Source organism: Zingiber officinale, chromosome 4A, assembly GCF_018446385.1.
Source record: "Zingiber officinale cultivar Zhangliang chromosome 4A, Zo_v1.1, whole genome shotgun sequence".
Classification (NCBI taxonomy): domain Eukaryota; kingdom Viridiplantae; phylum Streptophyta; class Magnoliopsida; order Zingiberales; family Zingiberaceae; genus Zingiber; species Zingiber officinale.
Window position 1 is genome coordinate 55454395 of NC_055992.1, and position 27848 is coordinate 55482242.

The following is a 27848-nucleotide window of genomic DNA, read 5'->3' on the forward strand; positions in this document are numbered from 1 at the left end:
CTTAGTGTACTAGTGTAATTATATAGTTAAAATAAACTAACACCTAATTACACTACGACATTCCAATGGTTTGTTCCTTTTCATCATGGTCGTGAGCTACTGTTTATAATTTATAAGGTACTGATAACATGATCTTCTGTGTGTGACACCACACACCATGTTATCTACAATATAAATTAATTGAACAACTACATTTATCACAAATGTAGGCATTTGACCAATGTGATTCTTATTTCTAGATAAATGTTTATACCAAAAGCTAGGCTTTTAGTATACACTATAACAATCTCCCACTTATACTAAAAGACTAAGCTGACATATCTGCTGCCATACATCTGATTCCCATGCCTTTCAAAAAACTCTTGCCTTAAGGACCTTAGGTTATCATCTGATGTAATCTAGGCGGCAACAACTTCTCCTCGTTATACAATTTCTCGTATTGGGTAGTACTTGCGCTCTATTATGTTTACTTGCCTTATAGACTCATGGTTTCTTCGAGTTTGTTACTGCACCATTATTATTACAATAAATTGTAATAATCTTTGGACAAACTAGAAATCATATCTAAGTTTATCTTGAGGTAATTAAGTCATTCAGCTTTTATGGCTACCTCAGAGGCTTGCCATATACTCAGCTTCTATGGTGGAGTCCAGAAAAACACCTATGCTTATCACTCTTCCATAGTTATGACTTTTCCTTCTAAAGTAAACACAAAACCCCGAGGTCTACTTATTATTGTCCCTATCCGATTGGAAGTTAAAATCCGTGTAACCCACATGGACCAAATTAACTGCCTTGTAAGCTAGCATATAATCTCTAGCACCTCTAAGGTACTTTAATATATACTTTACTGCAGTCCAATGTCCTTGTCTAGAGTTACTTTGATATCTGCTAACTATGCCCTTGGCAAAACAGATTTCTGATCTCGTTCATAGCATGCATTAGGTTGTCTAACTGCCGAAGCATAAAGAACTGCCTACATGTCCTCAATCTCCTTTGATGTCATCGGAGACATCTCTTTAGATAAAGACACTCCATGCTTAAAAGGTAAGAAACCTTTTGAGGAGTTTTGCATGCTTAAAACGAGCAAGGATTTTCCGATGTATCAAGCTTGGGATAAGTAAAATATATTTTTTCTTTCGATCCCTTATTATTTTGATCTCAAAAATATATACATTCTCCCAAGTCCTTTATATCGAATTATTTGGATAACCATACCCTTACTTCTGACAACATTTTGATATTGTTTCCAACTACCAAAAATGTTATCTACGTATAGTACAAGAAATACCACCACGTTTCCCTCACACCTTTTGTATACACAAGACTTATCCGTTTACTCAATTAATCCATAGGTCTGGATTACTTTGATAAACCGGATGTTCCAAGACCTTGAAGCTTTGCCTCAGTCCAAAGACTGATTGAGCTTGCACACAAGATGCTCTTAGCCCTTTGCAATGAACCCTTCTGGTTGCTTTATATGGATGCTTTCATTAAGACTTCCATTAAGGAATGCTGTCTTGACATCCACTTGCCAAATAGACAAAAGAATCCGGATAGACTTAAGCATGACTTCCAGTGAAAAAGTTTCCTTTTTCATCAAGCCTTGCTTTGAAAGTTACTACCTTCCTTTCTATCCCTCTTTTCCTATTATAGAGATTTTTACACCCAAAGGCTTTTACACCATTTGGTGGTTCTACAAGCTTCCAGATTTTATTAGAATACATATATTCTAATTCTGTTATTCATTACTCTTTGCCAAGATGTTGCATCTTTATCTTGGAGTGTTTCGTCATATGTCCGGAGATCAGGTTCATGTCCTCCAGGGATCGAGTCCAAAAACTCTCCCAAAACATGAATCTTTTTAGGTTGCCTAACAACCCTCCCACTACGACAAGACACTTTCTGTAATTGTGTATCATTTGTGATACGTGTTGCAGTTTCCTTGTGGTATCTCATCTTGTACAGTTGGTACTAGATTAGACATGCCTTTTATTATTTCCTTAAGAACAAATTATCTTATAGGCACATGGTTTATTACATAGTCCTTTTCTAGAAATCGGTCATTGATGCTAACAATGACCTTCTGCTTTTTAAGACTATAAACCTACTTTCATTTCACTAGGATAACCCACAAACAAGTGAATTCCTGTCCAACTTATCATTATTTCTCTTCTGCATATGTGCTGGACTACCCGAATCCGAATATGCTTCGAAATAGGCTTACGCCTATTCAGCAATTCTATATGAGTAGAGAGTTCTGACTTTAGAAGGTACTATATTTATTCTCGTTTCCAGAGTATATCCTTAAAATGATTTTGATAATATTCTTAATAACTCATCAATCTACTTATTTCCATAAGAATCCTATACCTTCCTTTTCCTACACCATTCTGTTGGGGTGTACCAGATGCAGTTAGTTGGGATTGAATCCCTACTTCTGATAAATGACTCCTAAATTCTCCCAAGAGGTACTTGCCACTACGATCTTACCGTAGTGTCTTGATACTTTTACTTTGTCGTTTCTCCACATCAGCCTCGTACTCTTTGAACTAATCAAAGCACTTAGACTTGCGGCACATCAAGTAAATATATCCGTATCTCAAATAGTTGTCTATAAAATAGATGAAATATTTGAAACAACATCTTGCCTGGATGCTCATAGGATCACACAAATCAGAATGAACCAATTCCAATATATCTTTGACTCCATACCCCTTAGACTTTAAAAGCTTCTTGGTTATTTTTCCTTCCAAGTAAGACTCGTAGGTTGGAAAGATTTCCACTACTAATGAACCAAAAGTTCATCAGCTACCAATGAATCCTACTCAAGTTAATATAACCTAGCCTTAGAAGCCAAAGATATAATTGGTTCATTTTCAAAGGTTACTTTCTCTTAAAGTTAGAAGATATGTTACTAATTTTCATTTGTTGTATCGTGAGAGTTATTGGATTTATAAATTGCCAACCAACGTACCAGAACAGATAACTTCCCTCTTTTTCTTAATAACAACTTTGTTATTAAAAGAGGCAGAATATCAAGTTCTTTGAATAGTTTAGAAACTGAAAACTAGTTCTTTCTAAACTTGGTGCGTAAAGACAATTACTCAAAAATCCATGTTTTATTCTTATCAAAAGATAAACATCTCCCACTGCAACAGCTACCATTTTTATAGTAGTGCCCATGTAGACGGTGTTTTAATTTTCATTTAGTTGCCGGGTTTCCTGGAACCCTGCAATGAATTGCGGACATGATTAATGGCATCTGTATCTACACTCCAGGTTTTGGTAGATAACACCACTAAACATGTTTCAACTAATGAATTAAATACACCTGTATTGTTCTTAGTTCTAAGAAGACACTCTACCTTAATGTCCAAGTCCTATTTCCAATCATTACAATTGGGATTACTAAGTCTTTCTTATAGTATGACTACTAGGGGATTGACAAACATTTTAAATCATAATAATTACAAAAATACTTGGTTAAGATCAACTCCTTAAAAATCCCCATGAATTTTGTATGTCACGATAGTGTGGACATATACAAAATCGAAGAGGAGATTTTATTCATTAATTTTATTATTTCGTCAACTTTACTTTATGACGAATAAAATTAATAGTTGATCTGTCTTTGATCAAATATTTGGTAAAAAACTTTTGAATTTTTTTTAAAAAAATATTGATTCGTCAAACAATATTATTTAAATTCACCAACACCTCAAACACCGTGAATTTTGCATGCCACGTTAGTGTGGACGTATACAAATTCAACATTTGTAAAAGGAGGGTTTTAACCCATTAATTTTATTATCTTATCAACCTAACTTTTTGACAAATAAAATTAATAGTTGGTATCATTTGGTCACACAAATAATAGCAGTGACTCCGATGGGGAGGATACTATTAAATGTGTCTAAGTGTATACCATTACTTGACACTAAGTCCATTAATAAGATTGTGCCCCTTCCGTTGGGGAAGATCACACGTTCTTAATTAACTTCCTATAGTCATCTAAAAATGGAAGTCTGTTATAGTGATCCATAAACAAGCTCATCCGTTATGGAGGAAGGCGCTCAGAGCCAACGCGCAAGCTTGTTTGCATCACTTACAAACCAGTAATGGAGACCATGGGATTTACTTAAAAATCTCTCTCCCACTTAGTTATTTATAAATGAGGAATTTTAACTATGCTAGCCTACTAAATATGTAAACTAACATGCACACACAGCACAATATAAAAGCAATAAATAGAAAATCTAATTTTCAACTATCATGACTTTTATCTCTTGTTGTCCTCCGTGTGTTGTCATCCCAAGCTGCTGCCATATTTGGCCACCGCCACCGGGTCTAGCTGTCGCATCCATCTTGCTCCTAGTTCCGCTGCGCCTCTGGTCCTTAGAAGGTTCCACGCTTTGCAAGATTCGATCCGCGACATAAATAGAATTTTACATTTTGATCCTATATTCCTCGAAGGAATGTACATGCAACTAGATCAAAAGTAAAATCCTAATAAAACTAAATACAGCTCCTGCTGTATTTTATAATACAATCATATACACACAATAAAATGCCCTTGACATGTCCAAGGGTCCAATCACACACATAATAACTATAAGCCATAATAGTTGGATCCTGCATCCACAAAGTTAGCACATCATACTATTAACCTGCCTAAATTATGTATGACATGTGCATAATTAAACTAATACCAAATACACAGAGGCAAAACCCTAGCTCTGATACCAATTGTTGGTTGCTACTCGAAAAATCTAGTGATTCCACTGTACAAAAATTTTGTACAAAGGTCTGAATCTTTTCCTAGCTACCATGTGTTCTTTTAAATTAAACTTTGGATCGTCTGCGGAACTTAACACGTTTGATACAAAACTTAATCTATTTGTTCTTTTAGGTTTTGACTTGGGTCTCCTGCGGAACTTAACACGTTTGACCCAAATCACCTTAAGTTATTAATTCCATTAAATATTAATTTCCATAATTGGTTCCCAGTACTGACGTGGCGAGGCACATGGCCTTCTTGCATATGGGAGCAACCACCACCGACTAAACAAAACCTTTTATGGAAAACTAATATTTAATTTCCTAAAATAACTTTAGGTTAACCGAAAAGAACAATCAAATTATAAGGGGAAAAAAAATAAAACAAAAGAACACAACATCGAAAAACATATTCGAAATACTAGAATCACATGCCTCTTGTATTTGGTATTATTTCCAAAAATAACTAGTATGATGCGGAAAGAAAAATTACTAGTTATACCTTTTAGAAAGACCTCTTGATTTTTTACCGTATTCCTCTTCTAACCTCGGACGTTGTGTGGGCAACGATCTTCCGAGATGAGAAACCACCAAAGCACTTTCTCCTTTCTTCAAATTTCGGCCAAGCACAAAGCTTCCAAAAGATGAAGATCTTTTCCACCAACCAAGCTCCAAGGGATATAAGCTTTCTCTCCTTCTTCCTCAAGCTAGATCCGGCCACCAATTAAAACTCCATGAGCATGAAGAGGTTCGGCCACAAAGAGAAGAAGAAGAGAAGAAGGAAGGGTCAGCCACACCACCAAGGAAAAGAGGGAGAAAAATAGAATAGAGTCGTTAGTCTTGAAGCCTCCTCTACCCCCTCTTTTATAATCCTTGATCTTGGCAAATAAGGAAATTTTAATAAAAACTTCCTTAATTCTTTTGCCATTGAAAAGGAAAATTTATTTAATTAAAAATAAAATTCTTTCTCAATTTTATTTGGCCGGCCATATGAAAGCTACAAACAAGGAGAGTTTTAATTAATTAAAACTTCCTAATTTGTCTCCAGAATTTTTTTTTTAAAAAAAATTTCTCCAATAATTTTTATCCCTTTATGATTGGTTTATAAAAAGGAAATTTAATAAATTAAAATCTTTCTTTTAAACATGTGGATAAAAAGAAAGTTATCTCTAAAAATTAAAATCTCTTTTAATCTACAAATAAGGAAAGATATCAAATCTTTTCTTAATCTTTTGTAGAAACTTATAAAAGAGAATATTTAATTTTAAACTCTCTTTTAAATCATGAACATGGTTAAAAAGGAAAGTTTTCTTAAAATTTAAAATCCTCCTTTAATCAACAAATAAGGAAAGATTTCAAATTTTAAACTCTCTTTTAAACATGTAGATGATTTACAAATAAGGAAAGTTTTTACCAAAAATTAAAACCATCCTTTTAAACTACAAATAAGGAAAGAGATTAATCTCTTCTCTTAATCTTTTGTAGAAAGCTATAAAAGGAAATTTTTAATTTTAAACGCTCTTTAAAATCATGATATCCACATAAAATAATTTAAAAATCCTTTTAATATTCGGTGGTAGACGTGAGCGGCACCACTTTGGCGACCATCACCATATTCATCCACTTGGTCTTGGCGGCCCTCAGCTTGGGTTCCAAGCTAGCTTGGCCGGCCCCTATAGGATGGATAAGTATGCGGTGGGTATAAATCTCCATATACTAGAGGCTACGATAGGGACCGAGAGGAGGAATTGGTTTTGGTCTCCCGATAAAATTAAGCATCCCGTGCTGCCGAACACACAACTTAATTTTATCAATAATAATTCATTCCACTAGAGAACTATTATTGAACTATCGCACCAATCCCAAATTACATTTTGGGGCTCCTTCTTATCATGAGTGTGTTAGTCCCCTGTGGTTTGAGATACAAATGTCCACTAATTAAGTAAGTTACTGACAACTCACTTAATTAATATCTAGCTCCAAGAGTAGTACCACTCAACTTCATTATCGTGCCGGACTAAGTCCACCTGCAGGGTTTAACATGACAATCCTTATGAGCTCCTCTTGGGGACATTCTCAACCTAGATTACTAGGACACAGTTTCCTTCTATAATCAACAACACACACTATAAGTGATATCATTTCCCAACTTATCGGGCTTATTGATTCATCGAACTAAATCTCACCCATTGATAAATTAAAGAAATAAATATCAAATATATATGCTTGTTATTATATTAGGATTAAGAGCACACACACTTTCATAATAACTGAGGTCTTTGTTCCTTTATAAAGTCAGTATAAAAGAAATGACCTCTAATGGTCCTACTCATTACACTCTTAGTGTACTAGTGTAATTATATAGTTAAAATAAACTAACACCTAATTACACTACGACATTCCAATGGTTTGTTCCTTTCCATCATAGTCGTGAGCTACTGTTTATAATTTATAATGTACTGATAACATGATCTTCTTTGTGTGACACCACACACCATGTTATCTACAATATAAATTAATTGAACAACTACATTTATCACAAATGTAGGCATTTGACCAATGTGATTCTTATTTCTAGATAAATGTTTATACCAAAAGCTAGGCTTTTAGTATACACTCTAACAAGAACGAGCTACCGAGCCCTCTCCAACTTCGTCCGGTCCAGAGAACGAGCTTCCGAGCCCTCTCTGACCTAGTCCGGATAACGAGCTACCAAGCCCTCTCCGACTCCATCCAGTCCAGAGAACGAGCTACCGAGCCCTCTCTGACCTAGTCCGGAGAACGAGCTACCGAGCCCTCTCTCCCTGCTTGGACTTTTCCGTGCCAAGTCTCCATACTTGGACTTTTCCCGTGCCAAGCTCCCTGCTTGGACCTTTCTGTGCCAAGTCTATGTTGGTGCAACCTTAGGTCAAGGTTGACCTGGTTGACCAGACTCGAGTTAACTTGACTCGAGTTGTGTTTTGATGTTTGACGAGTTATGTTTGACAATGTTTGACGTGAACAGAAAAGTTGTATCTTGATGTTTTACAAGGATACAAGCTTTAGAGATTGTGGGTGCAACCCGTGGTCAAGGTTGACCTGGTTGACCCGAGGTGAGTTGACCTGACTCGGAAAAGTCCAAGCAGGGAGCTTGGCATGGGAAAAGTCCAAGCAGGGAGTTTGACATGGTGAAAAGTCCAAGCAGGGAGTTTGGCATGGTGAAAAGTCCAAGCAGGGAGCTTGGCACGGGAAAAGTCCAAGTATGGAGACTTGGCACGGAGAAGTCCAAGTATGGAAGCTTGGCACATGGGAAGTCGGAGAGGGCTCGGTAGCTCGTTCTCCGGACTGTGGTCAGAGAGGGCTCGGGAGCTCGTTCTCTGGACCGGATGGAAGTCGGAGAGGGCTCGGTACCTCGTTCCCCGGACTGTGGTCAGAGAGGGCTCGGTAGCTCGTTCTCTGGACCGGATGTGGAAAGTCCTGGTAAGTGAAGCCAGGCAGACGGATAAGTCCTGGTGAGTGAAGCCAGGCAGTGGGAAAGTCCTGGTAAGTGAAGCCAGGCAGTTGTGAAAACCCTAGTGAGTGAAGCTAGGTGAAAGTCCTGGTGAGTGAAGTCAGGCAGTGGGAAAGTCTTGGTGAGTTAAGCCAGGCAGTGGGAATGTCCTGGTGAGTGAAGCCAGGCAGTTGGAAAGTCCTGGTGAGTGAAGCCGGGCAGATTGGAAATCCTGGTGAGTGAAGCCAGGTGAAAATGCTAGTGAGTAAAGCTAGGTGAAAGTCCTGGTGAGTGAAGCCGAGCAAGGGAAAATCCAGATGGATCAAGGGTGATCGGACATCTGGTGTTGAGAAGGTCAAGTAGGTCAAGGGAGTGACCGGATACTTGACACGAAGAGAAAAGTCCAAGTGGGTCAAAGGGATTGACCGGACACTGGGGAGTCTTAGCAGGTCAAGGGTGGCCGGATGCTAAGCATGATTTACCAAGAGGTCAAGGTTGACCGGATATTGGTTTGAACTTGGTTTGGGCAAAACCAAGACTGGATCGATCGGTGACCGATCCATCTTGTGGTTTCTGATCGGTGGAGACCGATCGAAGCGATCGATGTTCCTCGTGAGCTTCTTGATCGGCGGGGACCGATCGCGAGCTGATCGGTCCCCGGACCGATCATGATACAGAGAGTTGGGCAACTCTGTGAAAGCATTCTGATCGATGCGGGCCGATCAGCTGGATCGGTCTCCATGGCCGATCGGAAGAACTCGGACCGATCGGGTGGGCTGATCGGTCGGACTAGCCGATGACTCAGCGGCTGGTTATTTCGAACCGTGTTCGCCTTTTTGCTTGCGTGTTCGCGAGTTGGTTCGGGATATCGGAGGTTATAAAAGGAGATCGAGGCGCTACTTCTTACTTCTTCTTCCTCCTCGAGCCGAACCGTTCTCCTCTCTGAGCTTTCTAGCCGAAGCTCCGCCGGGAGCTCTTGACTGAGTTGCTTGTTGGCATTCGTCCGTGAAGTTGGTGCTTCATCCGGGACTTCAGTCGACGAGAAGGCAAGCGAGTATTTGTACATTCATTGTGTATTTTGTTCTTGCTCTTCTTTGTATTTCCATATTGCTATTGCAAGCTATTGTGGCGAGGTTTCTCCACCCAGAAGGAGTGATTATTAGCCGGGTTTCCGGGGTCTCATCCACCGACGGATTGATAGGCTTCGTCCACCTTATGGACACGCCGAGGAGTAGGAGTATATCTCCGAACCTCGTTACATCGCTGCGTGTTGAGGTTTGATCTTCTTGTCTTTGTTTCTTTGTTTTATTTTCCGCTGCGCTAACGTCAACTTGTAGAAAGAAACGAAGATTTGGGGTCGGCTATTCACACCCCCCCTCTCTAGTCGCGTCCATCGATCCTAACAAGTGGTATCAGAGCAAGGTTGCTCTTCGACGGATTAACACCCAAGGGAGCACAAGCTAGAGAATGGAGTTATTTGGAGAAGACGTCACAATTCCACCTTTCTACGATCGCGACGACTTCACGTTTTGGAAGGTAAGAATGAAGTACTTTCTTATGACTAACCTAGAAAATTGGAGGTGTGTGCAATTAGGTTTTACTCCTCCATTGGATAAAGAAGGAGAACTTTTGGAGAAGAAGAAGTGGACGAAGGAGCAAATCCACCAATCAACCATCAATGATGAGGTAACGAAAATCATTGAATTTTCTTTACCTAATGATGTTTTGTGTAGGATAGGTGGATATAACGATGCCAAGGAGTTGTGGAACAACTTGGCCAAGCTCCATGAGGGAAGCTCCATTTCAAGTCATGAAGAGGAGTCAAGTGAGCCAAGTAGCTCACATCATGGAAGAGAGGAATTAGAAGTTGAGGGCTACTCAACATCTAAGGAAGAAGAGGAGGAGAGTTCTTCTTCAAGAATGGAGCAAGTGGAAGAAGCTTCTACCTCCGGAAGGGATGAAGAAGAAAGTCTTCATCCATCCTCAACCCTAGGTAACTCAAGCATTTCAATTTCAAATAAATTACACATAATGTACTTTGAGTGTAGGGAGTATGGACATTACAAGAGTAAGTGCCCAAGGAGGATTAGGAAGACTCCACCGGCACCAAAAGTCAAGGAAGCCGGAGTCCTGATATGCAAGGGCAAGGAGCACGTGATGTGCTTCCAATGCAAGCGAAGGGGACACTATAGGAGCCAATGTCCGAGGGGGAGGCAACCTCACAAGGACAAGAGATCGAGCACATGTATAGGAGGAGTTAGGGCAAACCCTAAGGTAATCTCTAAGGCACATTCTTGCAATTCTAGTAGGATGCATGCTAGTAGCCTTATTGCTATTGTCAAGAATGATAAGCATGTTAATTATAGGAATCAATATATGTGCTTAGGTGCTAAACATGTTACCGTAGGTAAGGACAACACTAGAAATGTCAATCCTAGTATTAACTCATCTAAGGTTAGGGAGAACCTAGGTAGAAATCCCAAATCAACTAGACACATGTCTAGGAATACCTCAAAGAAAAAGGATAAATTAAAGCTTGAGGTATTAGAGAAAGAAAATCTAGTCTTGAGGTCAAGACTTGACTCTCTAGAAAAAGCACTTAAGGATTTGACTCTAGGGTCTAGGGGTCAAAAACCCAAGTCCAAGGACAAGAAAGGTTTGGGTCAGAAACCTAAGTCCCAAGTAGTCAAGCCCAATTATCATAATGTTCCATTCGATTATGGAACAAAACCTAGGGCTAGGAAGAACAACACCAAAGTCACAAGGGGAGTCACCCCTAAAGTTGATCTTGATGAGTCCCAAATGACCAAGGCTTCAAAGCCAAGGAGGGTCATTAGGAGGGTTGCTAGGGAAGTCATCCCTAGTGAATATTTAGTGAACCCAATGAGCTCCAATAGGTATTGGGTTCCTAGAAGCGTGATTTCATCACGCTAGATTAGTTAGGGTGTGCCAACCTTACTTGAATAGGTAGTTAACCTAATCATGGCAAAAGGTGGCACTTTAGGATTTTTCAAGGTATAATCAAGCCTTGAAAATGAAATTAAGAATTATTCCTAAGGTGATTAGAATGTGCCAATCAAATTTGAGGAGTTTTCTAGAGTCAATCTAATTGGCACATAGTGATCTAAAAATCTTTGGTATAAGATGCTAGGTCTATTACACTTAGGAATATAGAACCTATGGCAAAATGATCAAAATTATCAAAAATGACAACTAAGGCTAGAATTAGGTATTTTCTATACCTTTATGTGCTATTTGCCATATATTGTTTGCCATATGCCATGTCATGACATCATATTTATTTTATGATCATTTAAAATGTCATGATAATGCTTAGTTTAGTTAAATGTCATGTTTTATTTAAGTTTCATACTTTATACCATGACATCATGACATTGGCACATGTTTCCATTTATGATACAATTATATGCCATGTCATCATCTTGTGCATTAATGATCAATGAAATTGATTTAAGGACTAAAACACAATTTGATATGGAGATCAAATTGTTATTTAGAAAAATGCATGAGAACTTAGATTAAGCTAACCTAAACCCATATCTCACATCAAAATTGACTTGGATGCGTTTGATACACCTTAGATGTGTGTGAGATATTAGGATTGTGAGTTAGGATCAAAGTGCATAGTTCTTGTACCTAGATGAGCCTAATTCTAATTGGGGATCATAGGGAAAGCTTGTGTACAAGTCATGTACATTTAGCCCTAAGATTGTGGTCCCAAATTAAAGGGTTTAAAATCATTTTAAAATTGATTTGAAAAACCTTGATGAAGCTTTTCTAGTGATAGCTCTCATCATTGAGCAAAGTGATACAAAGATGAGTTAACTTTGAGCTATTTCAAAGACTTTTGAACTTTGTATCAAGATTGAAAAATGGAAGATATTTTCATAGAAAACTAATTTTCCTTGATAGTATATGTTATGAGGAATGTATCCTCAAAGTTTTATAATTTTTGGAATTTTCTGGAATTTTGTAGGGGTTTCTGAATTTTGGAAGGAAATTCAGAAACTGATATCAGAGGTTGTGGACCGATCAGAAGGGAGTCTGATCGGTCCAGGCAGTTGTGGATCGGTCACTGTGACCGATCCAGGGAAGACCTGATCGGTCTGGTGACCGATCAGGGCGTGCCAGTTTCGACTGTGCTGTCTGAAATTTCTGAAATTTCAGCAATGAAGTTGGTGTTTTGGATTTCTAAAAGGTTGAAACTCTCCAAGACATTGTTGGTACAATGGTCAAGGGGGAGTTGACCTTTAGGGGGAGTTTTACCTATTAGTCAAGGGGGAGTGTCAAGTTTTGACCTCAAGACTTGATTTTCCTTCTTTAATACCTCAAGCTTTAATTTTCCATTTTTCTTTGAGGTATTCCTAGGCATATGTCTAGTTGTTTTAGGATTCCTATGTAGGTTTTCCTTAATCTTAGATGAGTTAACTCTAGGGCTGACATTTCTAGCATTGTCCTTATCTAAGCTAACATGTTTGGCACCTAAGCACATGTATCGGTTTCTATGGTTATCATGCTTATCATTATTGACAATTGCAATAAAACTACTAGCATGTGTCTTATTAGAATTGCAAGAATGTGCCTTAAAGGATACCTTAGGGTTTGCCTTAGCTCCCCCCATAGATGTGCTTGGTCTCTTGTCCTTGTGAGGTTGCCTCCCCCTTGGACATTGCCTCCTATAATGTCCCCTTTGCTTGCATTGGAAGCACACCACGTGCTCCTTGCCCTTGCGTATCGGAACTCCGGCTTCCTTGACTTTTGGTGCCGGTGGAGTCTTCCTAATCCTCTTTGGACATTTACTTTTGTAATGCCCATATTCCTTACACTCAAAGCACATTATATGTAATTTACTTGAAATTAAGTTGCTTGAGTTACCTAGGGTTGAGGATGGATATAAGCTCTCTCCTTCATCCATTCCGGAGGTAGAGGCTTCTTCTTCTTGCTCCAGTCTTGAAGAAGAACTCTTCTCCTCTTCTTCCTTAGATGTTGAGTAGCCCTCAACTTCTAATTCCATACCTCCATGATGTGAGCTACTTGGCTCACTTGACTCCTCTTCATGACTTGAATTGGAGCTCTCCTCATGAAACTTAGCCAAGTTGTTCCACAACTCCTTGGCATTGTTGTATCCACCTATCTTACACAAGATATCATTAGGTAATGAAAATTCAAAGATTTTCGTTACCTCGTCGTTGATTATGGATTGGTGGATTTGTTCCTTCGTCCACTTCTTCTTCTCGAGAGGTTCTCCTTCTTTATCCACCGGAGGAATAAAACCTACTTGTACACAATTCCAATTTACTAGGTTAGTCATAAGAAAATACTTCATTCTTACCTTCCAATACGCGAAGTCGTCGCGATCGTAGAAGGGTGGAATCGTGACGTCTTCTCCAAGTTGATCCATTCTCTAGCTCGTGCTCCCCCGGGTGTTAATCCGATGAAGAGCGACCTCGCTCTGATACCACTTGTTAGGACCTTCGAACGCGGCTAGAGAGGGGGGGTGTGAATAGCCGACCCCAAATTCACGTTTCTACCTACAATTTTAGTTAGCGCAGCGGAAATAAAAGATAGAAACGAAACAGGAGAATATCAAACCTCAAACGCGACGATATAACGAGGTTCGGAGATGATACTCCTACTCCTCGGCGTGTCCGTAAGGTGGACGAATCCTATCAATCCGTCGGAGGATGAGACCCCGGAAAATCGGCTAATAAAAACTCCTTCTGGGTGGAGAAACCTCGCCACAATCTCTCTTGTAACAGCAAGATCGGAGTACAAAGATAAAGCAAGAAGCCAAGAACAATATGAATGTAAACACACTAGTTTGCTTGCCTTCTCGTCGACTGTTGATGAAGCAACAACTTCACGGATGCCAACAAGACACAGCCGAGGGAAGCTCACACGAAGCTTCAGCAGTGGAGAGCTCAACAAAGCTCAGATCGCAGGAGCAAGAAGAAGTCAACCTTCTATAGAGGACCTCCACCTCTTGATTTATATGAACCTGCGAAGAAGAAGACACAGACACAGAAATCTAGCCGTTGTGACTCAACGGCTAGACCTGGACCGATCAGGCTCCACCCTGATCGATCCAGGATGGACCGATCGGCTAGGTGATCGGTCCCAGATCGATCCCAACTCTCACGAGTTGGTTGCGAGCCCTGATCGGTCTGTGGACCGATTAGGCCATAGGTGGATCGGTCCACAAACCGATCCCTCCTATTCCTTCTCCCAACTCTTTGGTTACCGATCGGTCACGGTGATCGGATGATCCACGGTGAGAATCGGTGTATCCGGATCGGTCGGAGACCGATCCAGATACCCATAGTATCACTTTGATTGGTCGTGACCGATCCAATTTCCGACCTTAAACCCTAAAGCCTTCTTGATCTAGAGAACGAGCCACCGAGCCCTCTCCGACTTTCACGTCCGGTCCAGAGAACGAGCTACGGCCCTCTCCGACCTAGTCCGGAGAACGAGCCACCGAGCCCTCTCGACTTTCACGTCCGGTCCGAGAGCGAGCTCAAGGCCCTCTCGACTTAGTCGGAGAATGAGCTACCGAGCCCTCTCGGCCTAGTCGAGCGAGCTACAGGCCCTCTCCGACTTTCACGTCCGGTCCAGAGAACGAGCGAGCCCTCTCGACCTAGTCCGGAGAACGAGCTACAGGCCCTCTCGACTTTCACGTCCGGTCCGGAGAGCGAGCTCAGCCTCTCGACTTAGTCCGGAGAATGAGCTCAGCCCTCTCGGCCTAGTCGAGAGCAGCTGAGGCTCTCTCCGACTTTCACGTCCGGTCCAGAGAACGAGCTACCCCGCCCTCCCTCTCGAGAACGAGCTACCGAGCCCTCTCCAGCCGTGGGTCCGAGAGCGAAGCTTGAGCCCTCTCGGCCTGAGTCAGGAGAGCAGGCGAGCCCTCTCCAGCCGTCGGTCCGGACGCAGGCTTGAGCCCTCTCGACCTAGTCAGGAGAGCCGAGCCCTCTCCGACTCCATCCATTCCGAGCGAGCCACCGAGCCTCGGCCTAGTCAGGAGAACGAGCTACAGGCCCTCTCCGATCCGGTCGAGCGAGCTCACAGCCCTCTCGACCTAGTCCGGAGAACGAGCTACCGAGCCCTCTCCGACTCCATCCAGTCTAGAGAACGAGCTACCGAGCCCTCTCCGACCTCCCATGCCAAGCTTCCATACTTGGACTTTTCCCCGTGCCAAGCTCCCTGCTTGGACTTTTCCCGTGCCAAGCTCCCTGCTTAGACTTTTCCGTGCCAAGTCTCCATACTTGGACTTTTCCCGTGCTAATCTCCCTGCTTGGACCTTTCCGTGCCAAGTCTTCATACTTGGACTTTTCCCGAATCAGGTCAACTCAAGTTGGGTCAACCAGGTCAATCTTGACCAAAGGTTGCACCCACAATCCCCCAAGTTCCTATTCTTGTCAAACAACAAAATATAACTTCTCTATTCTTGTCAAACATCAAAATATACCTCGAGTCAGGTCAACTCGAGTCGGGTCACGTAGGTCAACCTTGACCTAAGGTTGCACCAACAAGAAGCTCTAAGAATTGTGCCTCCAATTTTTTTCGAAGCGACTCCACTTCTTTCTCACATAGGTGATCTCTCAAGAGTTGTCATCTACTCTTCTTGATCATTAAAAGCCTATCGGCTTACCCTGATCTAGTCACTGCTTCATTGGCTATTTCTCACAGTGTGTCTAGTCAATGCAGATTAGTTCTCCCTTTGAACCTAGTTTTTGGGATCTCCAGTCAGCATAGGTTGGGTGTCCTCTGCGCTAATCGCTGATAACGGCATCAAACCTATTCTTTGTGAGGAGCTTGCTACTAACTCTCGATTTAACCTTTTGGTTAGCGAATCTGCTAGGTTATCCTTTGACTTTACATAGTCAACAGTAATAATTCCCGTTGAGAGTAGTTGTCTAATGATATTATGTCTACGACGTATATGTCTAGACTTATCATTATACAGATGGCTCTGTGTCCGACCGATTGCTGATTGACTATCGCAATTTATACAAATCGTCGGCACAAGTTTCGGCCATCGTGAAACATCTTCTAAGAATTGCTATAGCCATTCAACCTTTTCACCACATTTGTCAAGAGCTACAAACTCAGATTCCATCGCGGATCTAGTTATTACGGTTTGCTTAAAAAATTTCTAGGAAATGACTGCATCTGCTAGAGTGAAGACATATCCACTCGTAGATTTAGAGTCTTTTATATCAGATATCCAACTTGCATCGCTGTATCCTTCGATCACAGTAGAATATCTTGTATAGTGTAGTCCATATTCACGGGTATACCTCAAATACCTCAGTACTCTTGTTATTAGTTTCCAGTGCTCAACACCGGGATTACTCATGTATCTACTCAGTTTACTTACTGCGTAGGCCAAGTCTGGTCGTGTACAACTCATCAAGTACATCAGACTTCCAATCACTCGAGAGTACTTTATCTGCGAGATACTTTCAACTCGATTTTTCGATAGATGTTAACTCGTATCTATCGACGTTCGTGCCAACGCAGTATCACCCTTAGTGAATTTCTCAAGAATTTTGTCCATGTAATGAGACTGACTAAGAACAAGTCCTTCTGTTGTTCTAAGAATTTTGATTCCTAGAATCACATCAGCTAGACCCATGTCTTTCATATCAAATCTTGAGCTCAACATACCTTTTGTAGATTTTATTATTTTATCATTACTTCCAATGATAAGTATGTGGTCTACATAAAGACACAAGATGATATAATTACTTTCTATGACTTTTATGTAGACACATTTATCACATTCATTGATTTTGAATACATTTTCCTTCATGACATTATCAAATTTTTCATGCCACTACTTTGGTGCTTGTTTTAAGCCATATAATGACTTCACCAATCTACCAACCTTGTTTTTCTGTCCTGACACAGAAAACCCCTCAGGTTGCTTCATGTAGATCTCCTCTTCTAAATACCCTTTTAGAAATGCAGTCTTTACATCCATTTGATGTATTTCGAGATTCCATAAAGCGGGATAGCCAACAGTACTCTAATGGAAGTTATTCTCGACACCGGAGAATACGTATCAAAGTAATCGAGACATTCTCGTTGTCGGTGGCCTTCTCGTTGCCTGATAATGATCTCTTAATTTAGGTTTTTTTTTAAAAAAAATTTGAAATCCTTTAAGGTCGTCAAAATAACTTTGTTAAAAGTGATTAATAATAACCCTTAATCAAAAGTGTTCGATGATTGAAAAGATCCCAAATTTGTATCAAATAAATATAGTTATACTCTGGCAACCCTATGAAGTTATCCATTTTAAAAAAATTTAAAATAAGTTTACCCAAAATCATTAATAATCTTAGAGAGTTCGGATTACTTCAAATATACATTGTTTTACTCCTATAGATCTCCTGAATTCATCCATTTTTTTTTTTTCAAATTTGAAGCCTTTTACATCTATCAATAATATTTTGCCAAAAATCATTAATGACATTTAAAATCATTAATGAGTTTTGGGCAAAAGTGCATCATTTTGTTCCTAACACTCTTTTGAGTTTAATCATGCTCAACTTCCGTGATTTCGATTCCCTTTCAGCCACTAATAATTTTGATTAAAAGCGATTAATGGACCTAGGCATATCAAATTCACTCTAAACCTAAACCATTCTTTCCTTAGCACTCCCTTGAGTGTCATCGTACCCAAACTCTGTTGGCTGATGACCTCTTTCGGCCTTGAATGACTTTTGAAAAATAAATCATCCATCTTAATTGAACTTGACTGCGAATGTCGATAGATGAATCATCGGTGAATTACCTCTATTGCTAATTTAATCATCAATCGTCGAATGACAATAAGGATAATGATGTGGTTGGAAATCTAGACGGAGACAAATAACAAGAAGAGAGTTAAAATGACGGCTAGGGTTTTCCCGACATAGTAACTCTGCGCTCAAGTTAAAGGATGAAGAAGATGAATATTAGAGTTTTGATATACATAGTGGTGCTTATGTGTATGCGTATCTTAGAGGTTGAAAAGACTACCTTTTATAGAGAGAAAGCAAACATTTCTTTCCATTCTGATCTTCATGTCGTCATTATTTAAATCCATAAATAATATAAGATTTATTCATGTCGCCGCCTTTTCCTAAAATAATCAAGATTGACAAACTTTTTCTTTCTGTTCCAATCTTCATATAGTCATTATTTAATTTCTTAAATAATGTAAGATTTATTCATGTCTCTGCTTTTTCCTAAAAAATTTAGGATTTGTGCAATGATTATTCTTTTCCTAAATGATCCTTTATCCTACTTCGCTGAAGAGTCGGGAGGCCTGAGAGTGTAAGGAACCAGGAGTCCTGAGTAGCCAGACATCGATTTGACCTTCCATTGGAACCCTTTGGGAACCACCTCAGCAGATTCTCTAATCTCCTTTTATCCACGTGACATCCTATTGATTATTCGCCATATCAAAAATCTCCCCTTCAAATCTAGTTGAAAGAGACGAGAGTCTGACTGACTAAATAATTTTATAATTAGAATGATCCCTACTGCCTTTCTCCTTAAGCCATGTGGTAGATCTGTTGTGTATTTTCGAAGAGATTATGTATTAAATGTCAGCATACCTAGGTCATTATATCTTTAGATGCAACCACTCCTTTTGAGCACACCACCTACGTCATCTATCTTGATTCCTAAGCCCAGAATGCACTAGTAAACCTTTGAGGTTGCATCATATTAATGTGATAGGACTTGTGGCAGAGAAAATTGTGTGTCTTTTTAATTAGTAATGATCTCCCTTGAGTTTGTCCATGTCTTATGCACTGGATCGTATGGTGGAAAGTCTGTCTTGCCTTTCAACAGTAGAGCTCCAATGCTTCCTCTTGAATGAATTAGGCTATATTAGGTCGGATAGGAATACTTTTACACTAGCTGATTCTCTCATCGCTGCTTCTTCGTCTCCTTCATCTTCCTCATCTTCGAGTTTTCTTCTCCACCCAATAAGTAATTTTAGTCCATTTTTACAATCCTTTTTCATCACTCCCTTAGAAGTGTTTTGAAGGATTGAAGAATGCGATTGGGGGGGGGGGGGGGGAATATTGCTCATAAAAAAACTCTTTCTTTTTTTTATCATAAAACCAATCAAAGTAAGTAGTGTAAAATAGTATAATAAAACAGAAGATTTAGGTGTTTACTTGGTTCGTAGCTTACGTCGACTCTTACTCTAAGACCCGCGATCCTTGATCGCACTATTGGGTTATCCACTATGATTCTTCTTTCCAAAATCTTTCGAAAGAAGCAATACGTATAAATGCAAGTAGAAGATAGTAACAAACTACTATCTTCTTTCAAGTTAAGTACAATGCAAGCTTAAATAAATATACTGACAAAAATGGAACACAAACCTCGGTCGACACTTGAATGAAGCAGCAGTTTGCTTGAATATGAAGCGATTAGTAGTAACACGAGCAGCTTTGCACATAGATGAACTGAAGAATTGATTGCCTTCCTCGGACCTCGAGCTCCTTTTTATAAGAATCATCACCATTCGATCGACCGAACCTCGGGTTCAGTCGACTGAACCCGCTTCCTATCTTCTTCGCTGAGATCTGATCTTCGAGCATTAATGATGTTTAATGTTTTAGTTGAACGATCATCATGTTCGGTCAACTGAACATTGAACCTTCCCTATTCACCGAGATTCGCACTTAATGCTCCATTAATGAGAGATCTTTCGGTTAACCGATCCTCTAGTTCGGTCGATCGATCCTCCGGTTCGGTCGATCGATTCTCTGCTTTTCTTCTCTGCTTTGGCTCGGTCAGATTTGTGCCACATCATGAAGGTTCGGTCGACCGATCCTCTAGTTTGATCTATCGATCAAGCTTTGATTGGACTGTGCTTTGCTTTAGTCTGAACTAGTCTCTGGTCTGAGTTAGTCTTGTTTGGTCGACCGATCCTCTGGTTCGGTCGACTGATCAGGTCGTTCCCTTCAAAATAGAGTTAGATAATTCCCTGCAAAATAAAGATTAGCACAGTAATACAGTGAGATGCTTGAGTAGTAAAAGACAGTAACATTGTCTTGATCTCAACTTGGAAACCTTCTCAGTTTCTTCAGTTGGATCAGCGGCCTAGGGTTTGTTCCTTTCCAGAACATGACCTTACTGTTGCTTCTCCATTTACTTACCTCAACCTACCTACTAAACCTTGGTCCTCCAGACCTATTTAGACTTTGTCGCTTAGTATCGGATCGGTCTACCAGGACTTTCCCTCGATCTTTGGTCCTCCAAACCTATCGAGCTTCCTTGCCAAGTGTCGGGTCCTCTTGACCCACTTAGTCTTTCTACCTGGCCTCCACGATCTGCTAAGTCTTTCCTGCCTAGTCATGACTAGGGTTTTCCTAGTTGAGCAAACAGCCTACACACTCAGTCAACTTGTTAGATCACAACAAAACTTAACTTGAACTTTTGACAATATCAAAACTCAGGTTTAATTCTGATGCACCCTGCACCAACAATCTCCTCTTTTTTGATATTTAGCAATCAAGGTTCACAGTTAAGTTAATAACATATGCAAACATATAAGTAAACAAGTATTTTTATTTTTCACTTTACTCCCCTTGAGTTTAACAACTCCCCCTTAATTCACTATCTCTCCCCCTTTGACACATCAAAAATAGAGGAAACACAACTTAAGAGTTTTGAAATATGGTTTCAAAAATAAGGTAAAAAATCTAAGCAAGTAAGAAAAGTATACCTTCAAATACATAGAAAGATGCATTTTGAAAGGAAGATTGAAATTTTCTAAAGTAAAAAAATAGGAACATTTGGTAAAGTTAAAAATTTGGTAGGGAAAATAAATTTGATATATTAAATTTTAAAAGGTTGTTAGTATAAAATAATTTGAATTTTTTTTAAAAAAATTTGATAAGTTAAAGTTTAAAAATTTCTTTAGGTAAAAAGTAAATTTAAAATTTTGATAAGTTAAAGATTAAGTTAAAAAAAATTTGAAACTGAAAATAATTTAAGTTGGAAATTAAGTTGAAGATTAAATGTGAGTTTAAAATATTTAGAAAGATTTGAAAATAATTTTTGAAAAGATTTTTAAAGATAAAGTTTGAAAATTTTGAAAATATGTAAAAGGAACTTTTGAAAATAATTTGAAAAACAATTGAGAAAATGTTATTAATGCCCCCCTTCAAAAAATTGGAAAGTACCTAAAAGTCCAAGATGTCCAACCTTCATATTTAGCTAACTACCACAAGATAACCATTGCTGATTTAGGTTGGTCAATATGAGCGTGTGATTCTAACTAGCTTGTTACTAGCCAAATTGTCCAAATTGATCAATGTGATTTGTTTAAAGCCTAGATTTATAGCGATACACTGACTTAAACATCTGAAATATTAGGTTAAGTCCTAAGCAGTCCACACTATTCTAGATTTCAAAATACACAAGCAAGGTATTTTACTATGTTTGTGAGATGCTGACTACTAAAATTATAGGAACATCCATTTCTATGGTAAGACCTAGGCTACTCCAAAAATATTTTGAAATCTATTTTGAAAATAAATTTTGAAAATATAATTTTGAAAAACTACTAGTAATAATTTTTGAAAACATGTAATAAAGAAAAAGAACTATTCTATAAAATACATGCCTAATTGTCTTCTTAACTTGTTGAATTCAGTTTCAGGTAAAAGTTTAGTAAATATATCAGCCAGGTTATATTTGGATTCAATATAGTTAAGTTCAATATTTCCTTTAGTAACATAATTCCTAACAAAGTGATGTTTAACTTCTATATGTTTAGTTCTAGAGTGATGTACTGGATTTTTAGTTAGATTTATAGAGCTTATATTATCAGTGTAGGTTTTAACATTTTTATAGTCTAGATTAAAATCTTTTAAAGTATGGGACATCCATAGTAATTGAGCTACATATTCGCCCATTGCTATGTATTCGACTTTAGTAGTAGATAAGGCAACACAATGTTGTTTCTTACTAAACCAACTAACTAGAGAAGATCCTAGTAGTTGACATCCTCCACTAGTATTTTTTCTATCTAACGTACATCCAGCATAATCAGAGTCAGAATATCCAAATTGTTAGGATGTATACTAAAAGTCTAGCTTTTTTTGTATGAACATTTATTTTGAAATGAGAATCACATTGGTCAAATGTCTGCATTTAGTTAAATACAGTTGCCCATTTAATTTATATTGTAGATAACATGGTATGTGGTGCCACACAGAAGATCATGTTATCAGTTCCTTATAAATTATAAATAGTAGCTCACGACCGAGATGGATAGGGACAAACCATTGAAACGGTTATAGTGTAATTTGGTATTAGTCTGTCTTGACTATAAAATTACACTAGTATACTATGTGTGTATTGAGTAGGACCATTTGAGGTTGTTTCTTTTTATACTGACTGCATAAAAGAATAAAACCTCTGTTATTATGGATGTGCATACTCTTAATCCCGATATAATAACAAACACATATACTTAGTATTTATTTCTTTAATTTATCAAAGGGTGAGATTTATTAAGTGAAATCAATAGGTCCGATAAGTTGGGAAATAATATTATTTATATGGCGTGTTGTTGATTATAATGAAAAACTGTGTCCTAGTAATCTAGGTTGATGATGCCCCCTTGAGGAGCTCATAAGGATTATCATGTAAACCCTGTAGGTGGACTTAGTCCGACATGATAATAAGGTTGAGTGGTACTACTCTTGGAGCTAGATGTTAATTACGTGAGTTGTCAGTAACTCATTTAATTAACGGACATACGATATCTTAAACATATGGAGACTAATACACTCATGATAAGAAGGAGCTCATATTGTAATATGGGATTGATGCGGTAGTTCAATAATAACTTTTTAGCGGTATGAGTTATTATTGATGAACTTGAGTTGAGTGTTCGGGTCGAACACAAGAAGCTTAAGTCCATCAGGAGGTCAAAACCAATTCTTCCTCTCGGTTCCTATTGTATCCTCTATAAAGCCTCACATTCACCTGTTTTGATTTTGCTTCCAACCCAAGAAAGGGGCCGGCCACATCCTTGCTTGGTGCCCAAGCAAGGGGCCGACCAAGCCTTGATTCCTAACCAAGAAAGGGGCCGGCCAAGCTTTGCATGGTGCCCAAGCAAGGGGTCGGCCAAACCAAAAGAAAAAGAAAAGAAAATAAAAAGAAAAGAAAAAATGGGAGATTTTTTCTCAATAGAATTAGAGATTTTTATAAAAAGAATTACGTGGATTCTTTCTTAGAAATTTTCTAAAAAGAATTATATTAATTCTTTCTTAAGAATTTTTTTCTAAAAAGAATTATGTTAATTCTTTCCTAGAGATTTTTTAAAAAAAAATTATGTTGATTCTTTCTTAGAAATTTTCTAAAAAGAATTATACTAATTCTTTCTTAAGAAAATTTTCTAAAAAGAATTATGTTAATTCTTTTCTAGAGATTTTTTCTAAACAAAAATTTATTATTTTTTCTCCTTTTTATCTTGGGTAAAGGGTTAAAAAAGGAAAGGAGGTTGTGCCACAAAAATCAACAATTCAATTAAGAAGTGATAAGTTTTTCTCCAAAACTAAAAACCCTCTCCTTTCCCTTAAGGTCGACACCCCATTCTTTCTTTTCTTTCCTCTAGGGTCGGCGCCCCACTTCTTTTCTTCTTCCCTTTTCTTCCCTCTAGGGCCGACGCCCCATCTTCTTTTGGTGGTCGAAGCTTGGAGGAAAAGACAACGAAGAGACGAAGCACCTTGGTGGCCGGCGGTTTGGAGGAAAAGAAGAAGAAGGAAACGTTCCTTTCTTTGCATTTTTTGGTGGTAGGCGTCTTGTAAACAAAAGGGGTTCGGGTGTTTTTGTCTTGGTAAATCGTCACCCACACGACGCCCAAGAAGAGGAGAGGAATACAGCAGAAGATCAAGAGGTCTTTGTCTATGAAAATAGGTACAACTAGTTATTTATTCCGCAACACAACTAGTTTTGTTTTCTTTGTATGGATCCTGAAATACCAACACAAGAGGCTAGCGATTTTGTTTTTCATTTTTGTGCTTCAATTTTGTGTTTCGATCTTGTGATTTGATTGAGGTCTCTGTAGTTAAACCTAAGGTTACTGTGAGAAGTTTAAATATTCAATTTCTTTGAAAGGCTTTGTCTAGGAACTGGTGGATGATCCCATAACCAAGAAGGCCTAGTGCATCACCAACGACATAGAAGTCAATCCTTGAAATAAATATTTAATCAACTTCTGTAATATGGTTTACCTTCTGAAGAACACAAGGGTTGAACTTGGAGTAAAAATGTTAAGTTTCGTTTCCAATTCAAGTTTAACTTTGAAGAACGAATTTGGAGTAAAAATATTAAGTTTCATTTCTAATCCAAGTTTAACTTTTGAAGAGCACATGGGTTGCTAGGAAACGTTCTGTGCTTGTACAAATTTTTGTACAGGGGAAACAGAACGATATTCCGAGTAGCGCCCAACAAGTGGTATCAAAGCTAGTTTTCTACTTCTGTGTGCTTGGTTTTCAGTTAAATTATGCACTGCTCATACATAAGTTTAGGCCGGATAATAGTAGGATGTGCTAGATAGATTAATTCTGTGGTTGCAGGCATCCTAGATGTAATTATTATGACTTATGTGTGCTTGTGTGTGATTTGAACCCTCGGGCATGTCGAGGTTGTTGTGTGTGCATGATTGTAATAATTAAATATGGCTGGTTGTCGTATTATTATTATTATTATTGTTTTATATTCTGTTCGATCTAGATTACATGTATATTCCCTTCTGGAATATAGGATCGATAAATGTAAAATTTTATTGCGGCTTGTATCCTTGCTATGCGTGGTGCAATTTTGAGGACCAGAGGCACGACGGAGAAAGAAGCGAGATAGATGCGACTGCTTGATCCATTGGCGGCATACACGACGGCTAGATCCATTAGTAACATATTAGAGGACAGCGTTGGATGAAGCCATAATAGTTAGAAATTTTATTTTCATATTTATTGTCTTTTATGCTATTTTATGTGCTGTTATGAGTGCTGTGATGTGCGTGCATGATTAAAATCCCTCGATTTTAAATAACTAAGTGGGAGAGGAATTATTTAAGTAAATTCCACGGTCTCCATTACTGATTTGTAAGTGATGCATTCAAACTTGCGCATTAGCTTTAAGCGCTTTCCTCCACATCGGATGAGTTTGTTTGCAGATCACTAGATCAAACTTCCTCTATGGATGATTATAGGAAATTATTTAGTTTTGTGTGATCTTCTCCATTTGAAGGGGCACAATCCTAATTAATGGACTAAGTATTAAACAATGGTATATACTTAGGCGAATTTAATAGTATCCTCCCTATCGGAGTCACTGCTATTATTTTGTGTGACCGAAGACAAACCAACTATTAATTTTATTTGTCATAAAGTTAGGTTGACAAGATAATAAAATTAATGGGTAAAACCTCCTCTTACAAATAATTGAATTAGTATGCGTCCACACTATCTGGCATACTAAATTCACGGTGGTTTGAGGTATTGGTGAATTTAAATTATATTATTTGAGGGATCAATATTATTTTAAATTCTAAAGTTTTGACCAAATATCTTATTTTATGATTCTCAGGATTTCAAAATGGCTTTCAATTCTCTCGCTGTTATTTTAAAAGAAAACAAACTTACTGGTCCCAATTATATTGATTGGAAACGAACTTAGATATTGTAACTGCTAAGTGATATAAGTTCGTACTGTTAGTTAGAGCCCTAGAGCCAATCATATGATGATTGTTGTATGGACTCATTGTATCATATTCCTATGTATATAAAGACATTTGTTTTGGTTATTATACTTGTATTGGTGCCAAATTACTAAGTATAATAGCGTCCTTGAGTAGAAGGTTCTTATCTATATCAATCGATTGGTTGAATCAATAGTGAGATGATATAGAGAACACTACTTTTAATCATTCCTAGTCATGTATTAACCATTCAAGGACAATGTTAATGCGACGAGACTAGCATGTAGGTCAACTCGATGACTTGATTTCACAAGTCATGGATATAGAGATATCAAGTTGACACATGGGTATACATTGGAGAATGTATACTGAATGACCCGCCATGAGAATGTATCATGGTTCGTTATATGAGTGTCATATACTTTCTCATGTGGCTATTAGTATGACTATTAGTCATTGGACCTGAAGTCACCATGGTTCCCTACATAAGGAGTTGCATACTTTGGCTTTGTCAAACGTCACCCGTAACTGGGTGGACTATAAAGGCGATTACTGGGTATGTAACAAATTATGCGGAGGGATGTGAGTGATGTAGATGAGATCTATCCCTCCTATATAACGGGAGTGACATCGTTATTCTTGATAGAGTGAGACCACTAAGTGCATGGTCATGCCCAAATGAGTCAATATGAGATATTGAGTTCATTTGATTATAGTGAGTCTACTTGAAGTTCAAGATTTAGATTGATCAGAGGATGACACCGTCTATGCCTCAAATTGATCAATCTAGATGTCAAGGATAGAAGGACATTGTCATATATTATGAAGAGTCACAATTAGTAGTCACAAGGTGATGTTGGATCTCAACATTCTTGTAATTTGGATAGTAATGATGTGTTGCTAGATACCGCTCATTACTTATGCTTCTAAATGGGTTTAGGAGCATTGCCAACATTACAAGAACCTATAGGGTCACACACAAAGGACAATTAGATGGAGATTAGGTTCATTTGATGTACCTAGAGGATTAGGTTCATGTGATGAACCAAATTGGATTAAGAGTAATCCAAACTAGACTAATTGAGTTGGACTCAATTTGATTCATGTGTCCAATGAGTCTAATTTAGATTATGACTCATTGAATCAATTAAATTTAATGGATAAAGATTCAATAAATTAAATTTACTTGAATCAAAGGTTGGATTTGATCAACCATGGGAGAATTTAAGTCAAGTTTGACTTGACTTGAGAGGGAAGATGAAGAGTCAAGTTTGACTTGACCAAATGCCATGTCATTGTGACTTGGCATAGGGCCGGCCAATGATGATGTTCCACATCATCAAAGGTTACATGAGTGTGTGCCAGCTCATGAGGGAGACCAAGAGTTGTGACCCTTGGTATACCATGGAGATAAAAACTCATCCATTAAGTGGTCGGCCACAAAAGTGTGCATTTGGTGTGCTTGTGTAACTCCATCTTCTTCCTCTTTTCATCTTTCTCCCTCTCCTCCTCCTTAGCCGAAACCTCCATGAGTGCTAGCACACTCTAAGGTTTCTTCTCCACCTTTTTGTTCGTGTGGATACACATAGAGGGGTGTTCACTTGACACCCTTGAGATTCGGCGAACCTTGGACGAGTGGGATAAGCGAAGGGCTTCGCATCAAAGGTATAAACTCATTAACATGTAGATCTAGTGTAGATCTAGGTTAGAAAACATGTGCACAAAATTTTTGTTCTTTTAATCTTCGCACGGATCTGGTGGCATGGGACTTTGGGATTTCCGCAACGCAAAAAGCGGTTTTTGCGGCTCGAAAGCCCCAACAGTGGTATCAGAGCCACGTGCGAAGCATGTACG